The sequence below is a fragment of the Hippocampus zosterae genome, chromosome 8 (assembly GCF_025434085.1).
Source record: "Hippocampus zosterae strain Florida chromosome 8, ASM2543408v3, whole genome shotgun sequence".
In the NCBI taxonomy this organism is placed as follows: domain Eukaryota; kingdom Metazoa; phylum Chordata; class Actinopteri; order Syngnathiformes; family Syngnathidae; genus Hippocampus; species Hippocampus zosterae.
The window spans coordinates 5959050-5977998 of NC_067458.1; the positions used below are offsets into that span (position 1 = coordinate 5959050).

The window sequence follows — 18949 nt, forward strand, 5'->3', positions numbered from 1 at the left end:
ATTTTAGAGTTCTTTTTCTGAGTTTATGATTTGTTTTCAAATCTTTAAATAGCCCCACTCCACCTTACCTCTCCAGGCTCCTTCACACATGTACACATTTGCCGGATGCCTTATGTTCGTGCACCAGATGTTCTTTGGTGTCGAGGACTAAGTGAAGGCTCAGAAGGGATCGAAGCCTTTTCCGTTGCTGGTTCCTCTCTTTGGAATGACTTCCCGCGAAACATGAGGCAAAGTCCCTCACTGCCCATCTTTAAAACTTGTCTAAAAAGGCATTGTTATTCTTTAGTTTTTGACTCAGCATGAGACTTAGTTTAGGTTTTACTGTTTACGTGCTTTTTACTGTCATCATTATGAATGTATTGATTTAACCGTCTTTCTTCTTGAATGACTTATTTTTGCTCTATGTACAGCACTGGTTGTTTGAAAGTAAATACAATTGATGTGAGTTGTGTGATTATTTCACTGCCGATGACTATATTCATAGGCGACCAGGTCTACTACACTTATCCACATTTGGGAACGGGCTAATGTCATTTTACACTGTGTGATTATTTTACTGCCCGTGACTATAATCACGTGCACGCAGTTACAAGAAAGCATTATTTTGTCGTGCCATTGAAGTGGTGAGGCGCTTAGTAATATTTTTTTTCCATGAGGCCCCAAAACAGCAGGCAGTAGCCATTCCTTTTTAAAACTATGTATATTATTTATCAAGTGAATATAAAGTTTGTAGATGTAATTATCGCCTGTATCTGCAGCTTAATTTCTTGATAATCATAAATATGTTTGACGGATGGAGCACGACTGGAACATGCGATTCCAGATAGTGTGAAAAGTGCGCTTCCTACTGATCAACATGGGTTACTACATTCAGGTTATTTCTCAACTGACTTTTCAGGTACAGGTAAATTAATTCCATTTGAGAATCAAGTTTGAACCATCATCAGTGCCTGTCTTTGAAATTAAGCCCCAACTCTAACAGTGGATTCATGGGTTTAGTTAGGTGTGTGTGTGTATATCTATATATCTATATATCTATATGGAGATTAAAAAGTGAACTTTTTGAAATGCTTGTAAATATTTGAATTGTATTCAAATATTTGCTGCATTTTTACTATATCAAAATATAATCATATGATAATGTTTTGAGTTGTAATGTAATATTGACAGTGACTTGTGCATGGCAGGATGTTGTAGATTTGATCCTTCGGCAAAATGGGGCTCTTCTGTACTTATTAGTCAGTCATGAATAGATGAATGCTGGTTGTGAATTCTGGGGCTCATATGAAATTCAAAATAAATGTAAAGCATATAAAACTAAAGCTAAGAACAACATTTTCAATATTCATTATTTATAAAAATGGTATAATTAAAAAGCATAAAAAAGAGAGAACTTACACTAAATAATAGTTTTTTGAATAGGGAGTTTTACTTTTCTATCATAGAGAAAGAGAGAGAGATGGCTTGGTTTCTATCGAGTCTGATCAATATGAAATTCATAAATTTTCTAACCCATTTATCCTCACAAAGGTCACGAGGCGCACTGGAGCCAATCCCAGCGGTCTTCGGCAGCAGGCGGGGGACAATCTGAACTGGTTGCCAGCCGAACCGTTCGCGCTCACAGTCACAGAAATGGACCATTTGGAGTGTTCCATTCATGTGCCATGCATTTTTCTGGAATGTGGGAGGAAACCCACCCAGGCACAGGGAGAACATGCAGAGACATACAAGAAGACCAGAGCTCGGAATCGAACACTGCACCTGTGCACTGTGAGGTGGATGTGCTAAGCAGTGGCCGACTGTTCCGCCATATTAAATTCATATTCGTTTACTGTGTTTTTGGCTTGATTCCCCACATTGAGGCCCATTGTGTGAAGTTAATGACAGTACACTTTCAAGTCCAGAGGTTTTAGAGGAATACCAGTAGTAGTGAATTGTTCCTGCCATTGCACGTTTCACAATCCATCAGTGAACTAATCTGGCAGGAGAATTAATGACTGTTACATGTCCGAAGTGATATAAAACAAGTGCACTAAATGGGGAACAACTACCAGTAGCCATTCACCTATTCAAAGTTCTTGCAATGCCTGTGTCAATTTGTGAGAAGTGCATCACTCCGAAAAACAGAAGCAAACAAAATGGAGTTCCCTCAAGCAGTGACATTTTGCAGTGACAATTCCCTGTCCCATGCATGTTCCCTCCTTTCTGCTCTTTTGAGTATGACCTGAGGTTGTTCAGGGGGCCGTGCCATTCAACCCACATGTGTGCAGCAGAGATGGAGTTTGACAGCAGACCGCCCATTTGGCCTGTTATCATGTCCTGCTCTGTCTGCCTCTCCATCAAAGCACCCTCAATCATCTTTCAATGGAACTCACACTAAACAATAAAGACAGATAACCTGTGAGCTACCCTCAAGGACAGCTACTTCAACTTTATGTATTGTGCTGAAGTTTATAAGAGGTAAACACAGCAGCTTGCAGCTTGACTTTTTTTTCCCCAACAAGATCCTGAGCTGAATTTTAAGGCTATTCAAAGAGAGGAGGTAAAAACACTGGGCTGCATTTCACGATGCTTCTGCACAAAGCTTTTAGCAGATTTATCCAGCACTTCTAAAGAGTGGAGAGGGCACCCGAGCAGTTATCAGCACAAGGCAGATGCCAATAAACTGACAGCTTTAGCAAAAGAGGTTTAACCTGTACCTGTGAGAGTTTTTGGGCTTTCAAGCTTGGTTAAGTCATGATTGTACACACTGCTGAAATAAACACACTTTTACCCTCATCACATGAGACACATTGAGACTTTATTCTTGTTTATGTTTCCACCAGTCAGAAACGGCATCTCAGCAGAGGCTGTATAATGTTAATTTTTAATGTGACATCGGTATATGTCATAGGATGGCCTCTTTTGGTCTGACATGCTCATTTTTTTTTTTTACACACTGTCTGACTTTCCGGGGAACGTTTATAATTTCATGAAAATATTCGGCTTTAATTGTTAGCATGTTAGCATGTCGACTGACGTTTTAAGCGACAAATGAGGAGTCCTTTTTATTTCTATTTATTTATTGTTTCTTGTTTGCGCCACATAGGAGACCCCGGAAAAGAAAAAGTGTGTGGAGCAGGCACGCTTAGGTACAAGCGTGAGTGACATAGAAAAAGCTTTGCTGTCAAAATGGGATGGAATGAAGTCCCAGTTGAATAAGCAAGCAGTACGACACCCCGTTCATCTGAATGTGTTTCACCACTGTGGTTGAAATCACTGGACCGAGAGGTGCGTTACTCTTACAAATTGGAGCTGAGGACAGTGACGACACACGAAAAAGGTAACACTGTGCAAAACCGCACTTATACATGTCGCTGTCTAATAAAAGTGCTGATCGGAGATCTCAAAGCTCACATGGACACAGAAGAACACATAAAAGCTGTAGATGAGGACGGTTGACTGAGTTCCTTCATTCTTAAACCTGGGAAGACAGGATGGAGAAGAAAACAAATTTAAGGAAGAAAGACAAAGACGAACGTGACATTTTTTTCTTTCTTAAATCAATATCCTTGTGAGACTACTGTTTAATTATTTACATAACTACACTGAGAATAAAGAAAGATTTTGTTCAAGCTGGATTTTCTACAGAAGAGTTAATATTTAGAACATTGTGATATTATTTATTTGTCAAATAAGATTTCAAAAGAGAGCGACGATGATCTTTTTTTAATTTTTTTTTTTCCTACCCAGGTCGGCAAGGTCGATGACTGGTTAGCACGTCCACATTGCAGTGCAGAGGTCGTTGGTTTTGTCACGTTGAGCCCGAGGCGATGAGAAATCGCCTCGTGCACAACAGAAAAAAACGAGGTGGATCCCCGGAGAAGCAGACAACGAAAAGATCTTGTGAAAACAAAGGGGTTTTAATAAAGAACAAAAGGAGCCCGAACAGGGAAAACGGTAACAGAAAACGCTGGTCAAATAAGGACCAGGGAAAAATAAGGAAGACAACCGAAAACGCTCGCGAAACGATAAAGGGCGAGGAACTACCGAGATAACAATATGATCACAATATGAAGCATGCGAAGATTGAGGCCGTAAGGCAATAGGGCAGCGAGAAATTGTCTAACGACGAGAATAGCAAATAGAGAGCAATGGCACGGTAAGGAATTCTCCGGCAGTGAGATGACTGCCGGAGTCGCCTAATAAAGGCACGTAATCAGCCCGAAATAACGGGCAGGTGTGCCGAACAGGCGGCGGGAGAACCCGCCACCTGCTGGCGAGCACGCGACGTGACAGTACCCCCCCCTCAATGGACGCCTCCCGGCGGACTACCCGGTTTGGACGGATGAGCTGTGTGGAAGTCGCGCAGAAGGGACGGGTCAAGGATCCAGGAGCGAGGCACCCATTGCCGCTCCTCCGGCCCGTAGCCCTCCCAATCGACCAGGTACTGGAAGCCCTTGCCCCTGCGCCGAGAGTCCAGGATGGCACGAACCGTGTACACCGGGTCCCCGTCGACCACCCGCGGGGGCGGCGGCGGAGCGGGAGGGGGCGCCAAGGCGCTGGAAGACACAGGCTTGAGCAGGGAGACGTGGAACACGGGGTGGACCTTCATGGAGGCCGGCAGCCGGAGCCTGACCGCGACGGGGCTGATGACGGCCTCGACCTCGAACGGACCAGCGAACCGGGGCCCCAGTTTGGCAGACGAGCCGGCCAGGCGAAGATCCCTCGCAGCCAGCCACACCTTCTCCCCCACCGCATATGAGGGCGCCGGGCGCCGACGACGATCAGCGATCCGCCGGTTCCGGGACGCAGTGCGGGACAACGCAGCCCGGGCCTCCTTCCACACGTGATGGGCCCGCCTAAGGTGGTGCTGCACGGAGGGGACCTCCACCTGCCCCTCCTGGGACGGGAACAGCGGCGGCTGGTAACCGTAGGCTGTCATGAACGGCGATCTGCCTGTAGCGGAGGAGACGAGAGTGTTGTGGGCATATTCCACCCAGGGCAGGTGGTCGGCCCAGGATGCCGGACGGTGGAGACAAACACAGCGGAGGGCCGCCCCCAGATCCTGGTTGGCGCGCTCAGCCTGTCCATTGGACTGAGGGTGGTACCCCGAGGTCAGGCTGGCCGTAGCTCCGAGGGACCGGCAGAACCGCTTCCAGACGCGGGACACAAACTGGGGCCCCCGATCCGACACGATGTCCGCCGGTATGCCGTGGAGACGGAAGACGTGCTGGATGAGGAGGTTGGCGGTCTCCAGCGCCGACGGCAACCTGGACAAGGGCACAAAGTGAGCGGCCTTGGAGAAGCGGTCCACGATCGTGAGCACGACCGTCCGGCCCCGGGAAGGCGGTAGGCCCGTGACGAAGTCCACGGCGATGTGAGACCACGGGCGAGGAGGAATGGGCAGCGGCTGGAGCAGTCCCGCCGGAGGTTGATGCGACGACTTGCCGCAGGCGCAGGAGGTGCAGGCCTTGACGAACTCCATCGCGTCGCGGCGGAGCTCCGGCCACCAGAAACGCTGGGCGACGAGCTGCACAGTCCGGTTCACCCCGGGATGACACGCCACATTGGATGCGTGTCCCCACTGCAGGACCTCCGATCGAAGGGCAGGAGGAACGAACAGCCTCCCCGCTGGGCACCCCGCCGGCACCTGAACCCCCTCCAGGGCTGTCTGGATCCGCTGCTCAATCTCCCACTGGACGGCCCCCACGATGCACTGGGTCGGGAGGATGGTCTCCGGGGAACGGTCCCTCCCCGCAGGTTCGTGGAGCCGGGAAAGGGCGTCAGGCTTAGTGTTCTTAGATCCGGGGGAGTAGGTGAGGACGAAGTCGAACCTGGTGAGGAAGAGGGCCCACCGGGCCTGACGGGCGTTAAGTCTCTTCGCGGAGCGGAGATAGGCGAGGTTCTTATGGTCCGTGTACACGGTGAAAGGTTCCTTAGCCCCCTCGAGCCAGTGCCGCCACTCCTGTAAGGCGGTGACCACAGCCAACAGTTCCCGGTTGCCCACGTCGTAGTTCGACTCGGCGGCACTGAGTCGACGGGAGAAGAAGGCGCAGGGGTGCAGCTTCTGGTCGACTGGGGAGCGTTGGGACAGCACCGCACCCACCCCTGAATCCGAGGCGTCCACCTCTACGACGAAAGGGCGGTCAGGGTCAGGATGTTGCAGTACCGGGGGACTAGTAAACGCCGCCTTAAGACGGGTGAACGCCGCATCCGCGGCAGGGTCCCACTTAAAAGGGATCTTGGTCGAAGTAAGGCGGGTTAGGGGAAGCACCATCTGGCTGTAACCACGGATGAAACGCCTATAGAAGTTGGCGAACCCCAAGAAGCGCTGCAGTTCCTTACGGTTGGACGGGACCGGCCATTCAGTGACCGCACGCGTCTTAATGGGGTCCGCCCGTAGCTTGCCCTGTTCTATAATGAACCCCAGGAAGGAGATGACGGGAACATGGAACTCACACTTTTCTGCCTTGACGAAGAGCCGGTTCTCGAGCAAACGTTGTAGCACCAGTCGAACATGTTGCTGGTGCTCATGCAGAGAACGAGAAAAAATTAAAATGTCGTCAAGATAAACAAAACAGAAGATGTTGATCATGTCCCGGAGCACGTCATTAATGAGGTTTTGGAAGACGGCAGGTGCGTTTGTGAGGCCAAAAGGCATGACGAGATATTCGAAATGGCCCAGGGGGGTCTTAAACGCGGTTTTCCACTCGTCGCCCTCTCGGATGCGAACCAAGTGGTACGCGCTGCGTAAGTCTAATTTTGAGAATATGGTGGCTGATTGTAATGGAGCGAAGGCGGAGTCCAACAAGGGTAGCGGGTATCTATTTTTAATTGTAATTTCATTTAATCCACGATAATCTACGCAGGGTCGTAGGGACTTATCCTTCTTCCCTACGAAGAAGAAACCCGCCCCTAACGGTGAGCGTGATGGTCTGATGAGACCTGCAGCGAGCGAGCTGTTAATATACTCCGTTAACGCCTCACGCTCGGGATGGGATACCTGATACAGACGCGAGGTTGGCAACGGAGCGCCCGCCTGCAGGTCTATCGCGCAATCGTAGGGGCGGTGTGGGGGCAAGGAGCGCGCGCGATCCTCGCTAAAGACCTCCCTAAGGTCCCGATAGCACTCCGGCACTCCGTCAAGGCAGATCTCCTCGGGGGGCGTGACGCGTTCGTGCCTCCCGACGGCTGACTGCAGGCAGTGCTGGTAACAATAAGGGCTCCAGCTATCGATAGCGGGGCGCGCCCATGAGATCACCGGGTTATGCGTCTGGAGCCAGGGTAAACCGAGGATGATCGGGGCGTTCCGGGACCGCATAACATAAAAACGGCGATGCTCGATATGATTACCGGATAACGAAAGCTTTAACGGCTCCGTTTGATGCGTTACCACCGCCAGGAGGCGCCCATCCAGATCACGCACCCGCTTCGCCACAACCAACTCCTCTAAAAAGCACCCCAGTTCGGACGCGAGATTAGTGTCCATTAAGCAATCATCTGCTCCCGAATCCACCAGGGCCCGAACCCGTCTTGACCGGGAACCGCCGAATACCTCCGCCTCGAGCTCGAGTCTATTGGGGTGTCCTGGTCGCTTGTCTACTCGCCTAGGCTCGGGGGGCGACGCGCGGGGCCGTGACTCACAGTACTCGGGAGGAGCGTGGAAGGGCGATCCCGGATAGCTGGTTGCGGCGCGGGGGGATGGTTGGGCGCCGTTTGTTGTAGCATGGTCGCGAGGACGGCGCCCTCCTTCCTCCGCACCACCGTCCTTGCCGCCCAGCTGCATCGGCTCGTCCGTGGTTGCTGTCTCCCGGCCCCGGGAGTGATCACCGAACCCACGATGTTCCTCACGGTACGTGGTGCGGCGGGACGGATACCGATCACCTCCACGCTCCCGGCCTCGCTCCCTCAGGCGATTGTCCATAAGGAGGGCGAGGTCGATCAGCTCCTCCAAATCGGTGCTGTGGTCGCGGGTCGCCAGCTCGTCCTTGAGTAATGAGTTCAGGCCACGGCGAAACAGTCCACACAGGGCCCGATCGTCGTACCCGCTCTGCGCGGCCAGGATCCGGAACTCGATGGAGTAGTCAGCGACCGACCGCCCTCCCTGCTGCAGGGCGAGCAGCCGACCCTCCGCCTCTCTGCCCCGCACGGGATGGTGGAACACTCGACGGAAGGCTGCCACGAAGTCAGGATAGGAGGTGCGGAGATTCGGTTTCGCGTCACTGGTCGCGATAGCCCACGACGCCGCCGGACCTGTTAAAAGACTCATGACATAAGCCACCTTGGCGGCGTCAGTAGCGTAGGCGGACGGCTGTTGGTCGAATATTAGCGAGCAATTGTGTAGGAAGTGTCCACACTGCCCGTGCTCACCCCCGTAACGAGGGGGATGTGGAAGCGAGGGCTCCCTCGACATAGTAGGGTACGAGGAGGGAGCCTCCGGGGTGGTAGGACGAAGCCCGGAAGGTGGTCCTCGTTCCTCCACCCGAATAAGGCGAGGTTCGAGATCATCGAACCGATGAGCCAGCATGGAGACCGCGCCGTTGAGTTCCGTCAGGGCTTGGCTGTGCTGACTCATTTGCCGCTCTTGTCGAGCAAGAGCGGACAAGATCTTTTCGGCGTCTGCGGGATCCATGGTGGCCGGAGAATTCTGTCACGTTGAGCCCGAGGCGATGAGAAATCGCCTCGTGCACAACAGAAAAAAACGAGGTGGATCCCCGGAGAAGCAGACAACGAAAAGATCTTGTGAAAACAAAGGGGTTTTAATAAAGAACAAAAGGAGCCCGAACAGGGAAAACGGTAACAGAAAACGCTGGTCAAATAAGGACCAGGGAAAAATAAGGAAGACAACCGAAAACGCTCGCGAAACGATAAAGGGCGAGGAACTACCGAGATAACAATATGATCACAATATGAAGCATGCGAAGATTGAGGCCGTAAGGCAATAGGGCAGCGAGAAATTGTCTAACGACGAGAATAGCAAATAGAGAGCAATGGCACGGAAAGGAATTCTCCGGCAGTGAGATGACTGCCGGAGTCGCCTAATAAAGGCACGTAATCAGCCCGAAATAACGGGCAGGTGTGCCGAACAGGCGGCGGGAGAACCCGCCACCTGCTGGCGAGCACGCGACGTGACAGGTTTAGAGCTGGCTCTGGTCTCCCTGTGTGGAGTTTGCATGTTCTGTCAGTGCCTGTGAGTTTCTTTACTCTTAGGTAAAATGGATTAATGGATGGATGTTGTTCTACTTCACCGCGGCTGACCTGTGATTCAAAGAAAAACATTTCTAGAATCTCGTGACCTCAGACATAAATACCTTTGGTTGTGTTATATTGTTTCTGTTATTTTATGTTAATTGTTCTGTAAAGCGCTTTGTTACAGCTGCAGCCATTGTGAAAGCTCCATATGAATAAATATGCATTGTATTACATTGTATGATTTTTTTTTCTTTGTAACGTCTTGGTGACCTTAAACTGAAATATAATGGAATATGGTTAGGATTGCATGACCGTTCATGTCCTATGTGTTGTGTTCTATTATTTTTGTTATTTTATGTTAATTGTTCTGTAAAGCGCTTTGTTACAGCTGCGGTTGTGGGTTCGATCTCGTCTCCGGCCTCCCTGTGTGGAGTTTGCATGTTCTCCCCGGACCTACGTGGGTTTTCTCCGGGTACTCCGGTTTCCTCCCTGTCACGCTGCATGGTGGTGGTGGACCCCAAAAAGCAGGCAGGAGAGAGGAGCAAGGTGTATTTGAAGATGTGTATTGATAAAACACAGAAAACTAAATCCTAAGCAAACAAAGTCCAAAGTAGCAAACAAAAATCATGACTGACGATAAAACATAACAACCAAAACATGACTCAAACAGACATGACAGTAGCAAACGCAACAATGACCCGACACCGAGTGTTCGGGCAGGAGTCCTCTTATAGGCCTGATTACCTATGACCAACAGGTGTGCAGCTGCTAGGGGAGCCCTACAGTGCCACCTGTTGGTCCCTAAACCGAATCGTGACACTCCCACATTCCAAAAACATGCATGGCATGTTGATTGAACACTCTAAATTGTCCCTAGGTGTGAATGTGAGCGCGGTAGGTGGTTTGTCTCTGTGTGCCCTGCGATTGGCTGGCAACCAGTTCAGGGTGTCCCCCTCTTCGAGCAGTAGGGGGTACTGGGAAAGGCTCCAGCACCCCCCGTGACCCTTGTGAGGATTAAGCGGATCGGAAAATGAATGAATGTATTGCATGAATTTTTTTCTTTCTAACGTCTTTGCGACTATTTGCGACCTTCAACTGAAATATGATGGAATATGGGTATGATTGCATGACTCTTCTTGTCCAATGCGTTGTGTTATTTTTGTTACATTATGTTAATTGTTCTTCTGTAAAGCGCTTTGTTATAGCTGCAGCCACTGTGAAAGTACTATATCAATGAAGATGTATTGTAATTTATTGAACAACCCCTCATGAAAAATAAGCATTCAATACATTCATAAAGATGGGGGCTTTATGTGTCATGATGTTTCTTTTGTTGATTTGCTTTTGGTTACATTTTAGTTTCAGCATGTTTTACTTGTGTCCCTTTTTGTCTACGCGTGTTTTCGAGATTATTGTGTCCACCCGCAACTGTCAGCTGGGTCCTCTGTATCAACCAATCAACTCCCTCAGCCTCTTCCGTCTTGTTCAGGTGTTCAATGTTGTCTTGTCAGTTTGGTTGTATTTAGTTTCCCGATTCCTTTCAGTCATTGTTGCTTCATTGTACTCGTCACGTTCTGTTCCCTGTTGTTTGTTTTTTGTCTCGAGTCAAGTCAAGTCATGTCCAGGTGTATGATTTTTATGTAGATTTTAATTTGGATGTGTTGATCTTAAAGCAGAATATTGATTCAGTCAATGCAGCTTTCCTTCCAGGTTCAACCCACTTTTAATAAGTTGCTCACTGATGTGAAATTCAAAGGCACCCTTTCTTCATTTTCAGAGATCAGATACCTTTTCTGCAATTACAGCAAAACAGAAGTTTCCCAAATGTATTTGTCTTCTTGCCAAGTCACGTCAGACCGATCCCCCCGCCCCCTGCTACTATATTTCCTCTTTGTTGTTCAGGTTGTCTCAGGCTATCAAGAAATGCGCTTTACGAATAGAGAACAATACTCTTATTGAGACATCGCAAGACACTCACTTGGTGCATAGTTATAATATGATGTGCCTTCTGATAAAGCTCCTGAACAGTAATTGAGCTTGAACAAAACTAAATTCAATCGATTCCAAATACAATATAGTTTTACTGCCCATGTTTAGGCTTTAAATATATTCTGGTGAGAAGATACTGTATCTTGTCGTTCCCTTTAAAGTAATCCATCTTTGAGGAAGAGTAACAAATATGGACGACAGTCTGGGACACAGAGGAACAGACACAAGTTTTAATTTAGTTTCACTGTGGCACATTCCTGCTCAAGGAGACACCTTTTATTAGCTCTGAATGAGAACATTTGCACTTTCCATATTGAAACAGCTATCTTTGACACTGTATGCATTCATGAATGTTAGAATGTGGGAGCGTAAACAAGACCCTTGAGTGGGTGAGGTGTTTTGTGGACTCTGAATCCTGAGAAACCTGCTACTCTGAATGTAAACGTTGACTTGTTTTCTACTTCTAGCCAGATTGCTATTGTTATTTTATCAGTGAATCACCATTGACTAAAAAAGACCACACCACAAACTGACATCAGGACAGTCGTAGTGGAATGCTGAGAGTCATGCATGGTGGCTTGACCACTATTTAATCTTACTCCCTCTCCATCTTCAGATGGGCTGACTGACTTAAGATCAGAGCGGTGGTGGACCAGAGGTGAGATTCGAACTTAGATCATCTTGACTGTGAGGACGTGCTCAAAGCGAATGTACAAGCATTAAAAATAAATAAATAAAAGGAACCGTTTCCCCTACATTCTGCTCAGTATTTGTCTCAGTTATAAGATGGTATACATTTTACATCTTGAAGAGTTGTATAAATAATCAAACTCAGTTGTGGCTCAGGAGAAAAAAAAAAATCCATCGAAAAGTTTACATTGGCCTTTAATTTGTCTTTACCAAGCAGCCGAAGGAATGAATTGAGAGCATGCAGATGTTGACTGCACTGTGGCGCTTGACAAGTCACGTGTTTGATCATGTGACATGCATCGATCTCAGGCAGTTTGTGGGTTTCCCAGAACATTCCCCACGGTCCCTCTTTCAGCTACAAAAGTGTAACATTGTCTTGTCTCCGCTTCCCTGCTGACTCTATGTGACAGCTGAGGGTGATTTATGGAGAACAGTCACTCGGGTCCATTATCAATGCACTCATGCACCACTGTTTCTTCCTTTAAATGTATTAATGATTCCAATTAGCTTTCTCTCCTCAGCTGTCATTATTTTTCCAAGATTCTGGAAAGGAGATACTGGGGCCTCGATACATGCTGTAATGGTGGGAATAAATTGAATTTTAAGTTAAAAAAGAATAAACAACAGAGACATTTTGGGGGGGGGGGGGGGCGGGGTGAAAAAAAACTGAGCTGTCTCATCACCATCTATTGCAACTGCTGGAAACTAATTAGCATACAGAAAAGTGCTTTTCCACTTTAGTGGGTCCTAATTGTTGCTTCCGCCAACTAAATAGCTCTCTCCCCGAAGATAATAATGCAATACTCTCCTACATCCGCAGACAGTTGGCCCGATAGAGAGGAAGATATTGGCAGAATTTGCTGGAGCTGCTCATTTACATGCAATTCCATGCCTTTCCCCTAGCAGCCAGTGTACTCAGTTTGCAGTGCACGAGGAGTGTAGAGAAAACATCGCACATTGCGGGTCTTTCCTTTGAAGCAGAATTCCTTGAACCTCAAAGAAAAAGAAGAATAAATCGGAATGGTGTCAAGTTGAACTGTTGCAACACATGAAAGGACACTTTGATGTATTATTGAATACATGCTGGTCAAAAGATGCACTTTTTATCATCTGTTGAGTGTGCTCATTCTTTTGTTTCTGCCTCGAATTTTTGGTCGACATCAATCAAAACATTGCTGCCAATTTACCTTCACATTTGAATATTTTGATTAATCATGATTATTAATGGGGCGGCCCGGTAGTCCAATGGTTAGCACGACGGCTTCACAGTGCAGAGGTACCGGGTTCGATTCCAGCTCCGGCCTCCCTATGTAGAGTTTGCATGTTCCACGGGCCTGCGTGGGTTTTCTCCGGGTGCTCCGGTTTCCTCCCACATTCCAAAAACATGCATGGCAGGCTGATTGAACACTCTAAATTGTCCCTAGGTGTGAGTGTGAGCGTGGATGGTTGTTCGTCTCTGTGTGCCCTGTGATTGGCTGGCAACCGATTCAGGGTGTCCCCCGCCTACTGCCCAAAGGCAGCTGGGAGAGGCTCCAGCACCCCCCACGACCCGAGTGAGGATCAAGCGGTTCAGAAGATGAATGAATGAATGATTATTAAGGCTGTCACAATTATCATTTGTGAAGGTTTTAACAATCAAATACATGAACGTGATTTTAGTAGTCCAAACTCAAGGTTCATAAAAAGTGCATTTAACATTAAGACAAGAAAAAAAAAACGGTTACAGGATTCAAAATATCGCTTCGAAAACTATGACTGATTATGAGGAGGTAAAATTACGTTTACTGGATAGGATTATAGTCCCTGCCTCCTCCCATCCATCCCCCCAAAAAAGCATAAATGAGAACAAGAGATGAAGATAATAATTGATTGTATGTTTATTGAATATTTGTGTGTTCTTGACCATGTCTCAGTCTTGTCTCTTCACTTTGTTCTCTGCATGTCGCATATTTCACCTGTTGGTTTTATTCAGTTTTCGCATGTATTTTGTCCCAAGATGTGAGTGTGAGCACGGATGTTGATCGTCTATGTGTGTACTGCGATTGGCTGGAAACCAGTTCAGGGTGTCCCCCGCCTACTGCCTGAGGACAGCTGGAATAGGCTCCAGCACTCCCCGCGACCCTTGTGAGGATAAGTGCATCCGAAAATCGATGGATGGATGAACTACTGCTTTTAATTGTAAGGTCTGAATGATTTTGGTTTGGTCATTTTCTTTTATGGTAGCATCGAAGAGAGCCTTGTCCAACGAGTCAGATCGTTCCATCTGACAAGAGTGAAAACACCAACGCCAACCTCATCAAACACATGTGGAATGAATTAGAATAAAGGTTGTTAGATGGATGGGCCTTGCAGGCTAACGTTATCAACCTCTTTAATCACATATGTTCCTTTGGATGACCTTGACACACATTATTGTCAGGACACTCCCATACACGCTGGTATAAAGGCTTCCTCAAAGTGTGGAAGCTGTTGTAGTGGCAAAGGGAACACGAGCTCAATAACCCCTTCCTTACTGTTCCTGCAGGTGTCCCAGATCTTTTGTTCATATGATGTATCCGGGATTCAACCAAAGCGAGGACCCAGTAGGGTCCCTATAGTGTTGTAGGTAAGGATGACACCTGACCTTCTTCATCAAATGAATTGTGCCAGTAAGCATGATCAGCACACAGTGTTGGAGACTTAATTCGTACAGGGTCCAGGGAGTATCCCTGCCGTGAACCTTGTTCAAACAGTGTTTAATATATTCCGCCTGCGGATGTCATTAGCATGTATAATTATGCAGCTCTGATGACGGAGATTCAATAGTAGACAGATATGAACACGGAAGGAGAGGAGCGCACTCATCTCATTATGAAGACACGGTTAACGTCGCCTTCTTTCAAATCTCAAGAAAAGTTTGAGGTACACAGTGTAAAATTATTCCTTTCAAAAAACAGAGGGGACAGCTATGGTACAAAATCATTTTCCGTGCTATAAAGATGAATGAAAGATCAGTAAAAATAACCGTTTTGATCCCATCACAGGCTCCCTGTTTTACTCGTCACACGCAGAGTGAAAATAACAATGTCAACTGACAGTTCTGCGCTAAGGAGGAAGTAATAGTTGACCTGACTCTCCCGTCTACATAACACAATGAAATATCATATTGTTGCTAAAATGAAGCAGCACAAGGATCCATATACGAATCAGAGTATGAATGAGCAGATGAATGGGCTTTTGCGATGAGGAGGCCCAGTCTCATTCGGCTGGGTTGTCACAGTGCATAGAGCCGATCAGCTTCACCAGGGCCTGCCAATGACCAGGGTCATGAGCCAGATCCACTGCATCCTCCAGGGTAAGGCCCTGTTGTTTGAGATCCTCCCTGATGACATCAAGCAATCTGGTGTGGGGTCTGCCGCGTGGCCTTTTCCAGCCGTCTGTCGCTGGATCGAATGAGAAGATGGCACGAGTTGGGTGATCCGGGGGTAATCGGAGGAGATGGCCAAGCCAACGGATGCGCCTCTGAGCGGCCAGTCGGGATAAGGAGGCTGAAGAGTATGTTTTCGGAGGTTTGAGTTGGCAACATGGAGGTGCCAGCTGATGCTGTTGCTGAACAGGGTGGTGTCATCAACGTATTCAAGGTCGGTCAGGTGGAAGTTGCCGAACGACACGCCTGAGACTTGCTCCTGGACTCGGATCATAAGGTGGTCAATGACACAGTTAAATAGGTCAGGAGCGGCCACACAGCCCTGTCTGACCCCGCTGTTAATGGGGAACCACTCTGAGTCCTTCCCATTCACACGAACACAGCTCTCTGAGTTGTTGTAGAGTCGCTGGAACAGTGTGGTTATTTTGGGTGGCATTCCAAGGTATTTCAGAATGTTCCGAAGGGAGAGGTGGTCAACTGTATCAAAGGCAGTTTTGAGATCTATGAAGGCTATAAAGAGATGTTGGTCCTTCCGAAGCTCTGAACTTCTGAACAATGAGTCTAACTGCGGAGATGTCAAGAAAGATGTATCTTTTATTGGCAATAAAATGAACAGGTCAGTACTGTTAAATTACAATGAAATATGATTCGAGGTCTCTACTGAATGCTCGTAATAAGATGCCATGACATCTCAAGATGTTTTTTTTTCTGTCAAGGGTTGTGCAGACGGTGTGGGAGGCACCACAAAGCATTTATGCTTAAGGGAGTAAAGTGGTAAGCGCCCACCCTGACAGCATGAACTGAATCATGACAGAAATAAATTAATTCAAGACATGATTCATTTCGTCTTCTTTATGATCTGTTTTCTCTCAATATGTACTGTATGTACCGGTATGTTTTATTATAATCACAACCACTCGCTGCAGCGCAACTCGGACAAGGAAGGTGGGGGCAAGGGTCACATTTAGACAAATGATTTAGGCGCAGGGTGGTCTCCAAGTGCTATCACTTCACAGATCTGTGAAGTCCGTTGCCAACTTTAAACTATCCACCCGTAGAGGTCTGCTTGTGGTTTGTTATTAACGCACTTTGCGCGCTTACACTCAACCAAATATTCTTGATTCTATACTTAAGCAACATGTACATTTGTTGCACATGTGTCAAGTGGTCAACCATGTGTAAAATGTCATGATGTGTCCACTTGCACGGGTCTATAAAAATACCAACACAAAATCTAACCCACTTCCACACAAATTTAGACCATGCCTCGTGTCGACTTGGGCTCGCTATGAAAATAGAACCTTGAATATCCTTCTGGACATTAATTATCTGCGTTGTCTAGTCTGTTAAAATATTTAGGAAACTATGCATCGTTGCTGTCAAGTGGAATCATGGCATTTCCAAAATCTTTTCAGTAAAACAGGAAAAAAGCCTTCTTGCTTGAGTTCCTAAACGTTGCTCCGTTCAAGTTGGTATCATACTGTCGCACACTTGACAGCGGTTTGCCAAATCGAGCTCCAAATTCCAGTCAGTATATATTTTAACTGTATTATGTAAAATAAGTCGTTAACCCAGTGCCAGGAAACAAGTGGGTCACCGCTGTCAGGCCTGCTGCCAGGCCAGTGACCTTATTCACGCTGTAAAAAGGTAAACATCATAACAGACTTCTTGGAAAATGATTCACTATTCATATTAGTTCGATGTCAGGCTAAATATATTGAGCTCATTTTTTTTTCTTCCAAGTGGGTATTAACATTATTATGGTAAAATATTTGCAGTGGAATAGCAATATTTTGTATGCAACAAAACAGCCTACTCAGTCCCCTATGGTCAATAACAACCTATTAAAATGTTTTATTTTGTTAAAGTTTCCTTGAGTCTCTTGCAGGCTCCTTATAGCTTCTCAGACACAGCATTTCACCACTCGGACCTGACATATTGTTTGGCTGGGCGATGATTATGGCCCATTAAAATAATTGGCCACTTGGCTGATAGTTTTTTGCCTTTATGTACTCTCACCATTAACAGCAGATGTACACAATAAACAATGGCATTAAAAATGTCTTACACACGACTCTAAACTGTAATAAACAAACATGAATTTTATCAGTAAGGGCACCAATAGATTGTTTACAAAACAAAACCCAAATCTTAATCTTTACAAGAAATGCTCTGAGCAATGCAAGTGATACAAGGATTTGACCCGCAACCTAGTAGGGGTGTTCACACGGCACACATTTGCATCGGTGCTGCACCGACGTATTTTGTTGCGATATATATATATATATTGAGCAGGGTTAAATTTGCCCAAACTGTTTTCACACCGGTATAACTTTATACGTGTGAACGCTCCACGGGGGGCAGCACCGGTGCTACACTGGAGTAAAAGTTGCTGTGTTAACCCCCCTAATGTTAGCTTTATGATGGTAATCTGACACAAAGAATACATCAGGAACAGAAAGACTCCGGAGGCAGTCATGGTTGTCTTTCTTGCAAGAGAGAGTGCGCTAAAACATGTCTTGGTTCACAATCTCGGAGCAGCCCTCTAGCTGGCTCCACCATGTAAACCATTACAGGTTCGGGGGGGATCGCTGAAGAGACTGCGTTTGTCTCCTTGCATTTATTGAAAGGATGCCACTGATACACGATCTTCTAATGGGTGTTCAGGAGTGTCCACATGTTTCAGAACAGCAATGGGTCCTCCAAATGGGGCATAGAATTGGAATACACAATTCCTGAGGTGGTCACATGGGTCACGTTGGGGGTTAGTGGTTGGTGACTGCCGTCATTGTCGTCCCACAGGTGTCGTCCTTGAGTTGTTGTTATCCCGAATAACAGCTGATTTACTTTATTCAGAAGTCGTTAACTTCAACAAAAGGATGTTAACTTAAAAGCCGAGAACGGAACCCTTTTGGTCACACTTCGATTGTCAAACCCCCCATTCGTGCAGCATAAATCAAACGTCCATATATATTCACCCATTGGTAGCGCGAACACATATGGCAAGGATTAGCATCCTTCTCACTTCATTAATTAAATGACTGGTGCCACTCTGGGAACCATAAAAAATGCAAAATAGGTATACGACATGCCTGTACGTTAAAGGTCGTCGATGGACAAAGTGTTGCCTCATCCCATGTTTGTGAATGTCACAGAAAACAAAACAAAAAATCAAGGATGCATTTTCTGTATTGAGACCAAATGTATTGGCACTGAGAAAAAGGAAGCGAAGAAAATATGCATCGAGTTCATACGTTTCGTCGTGCAAACAATCTCAGCCTAGATGAGCATATTTTCACTGGGACTTTTCATGCCACTGGATACAAATGTGTTGCATTTGATTAATTTATTTATTTGATTGTGTGTTCTGTACCAAACATGTGTTTTGTGATCGAATGGAAAACAACACAATTGACACATGTCATTCACTTCATGAAATGTGCTATATAGGGAGTTATTGGAGATCAAAATGGAGGGAATTTTTTTCTGGACAATATATTTATATTCTTGCCCTGTTATTCACAGGAAATAGGAACCCAGCCGGCTTGGGAACAGAGAAAATCTGCGTAAAATTGACGGCAATCGAAATGGAGTGATGTGTGTCACAGCGTGCAGTGATCTTTGGAGGTGCTGGTGCTCAAAGTAGAAAAGGGGCACACGTGTAATCAATGGAGCTCCAGTACCATCCAC

The 18949-nt window shown here is 46.7% G+C and overlaps 1 long non-coding RNA gene across 1 annotated transcript; it reads left to right on the plus strand.

Annotated features, from left to right (window-relative positions):
* The first annotated feature begins 3100 nt into the window (after nucleotides 1-3100).
* Nucleotides 3101-9404, plus strand: LOC127605746 (uncharacterized). The gene is made up of 2 exons (XR_007963642.1): nucleotides 3101-3787; nucleotides 9118-9404. It is a non-coding gene; the product is annotated as an uncharacterized LOC127605746 (long non-coding RNA).
* Nucleotides 9405-18949: the final 9545 nt, after the last annotated feature.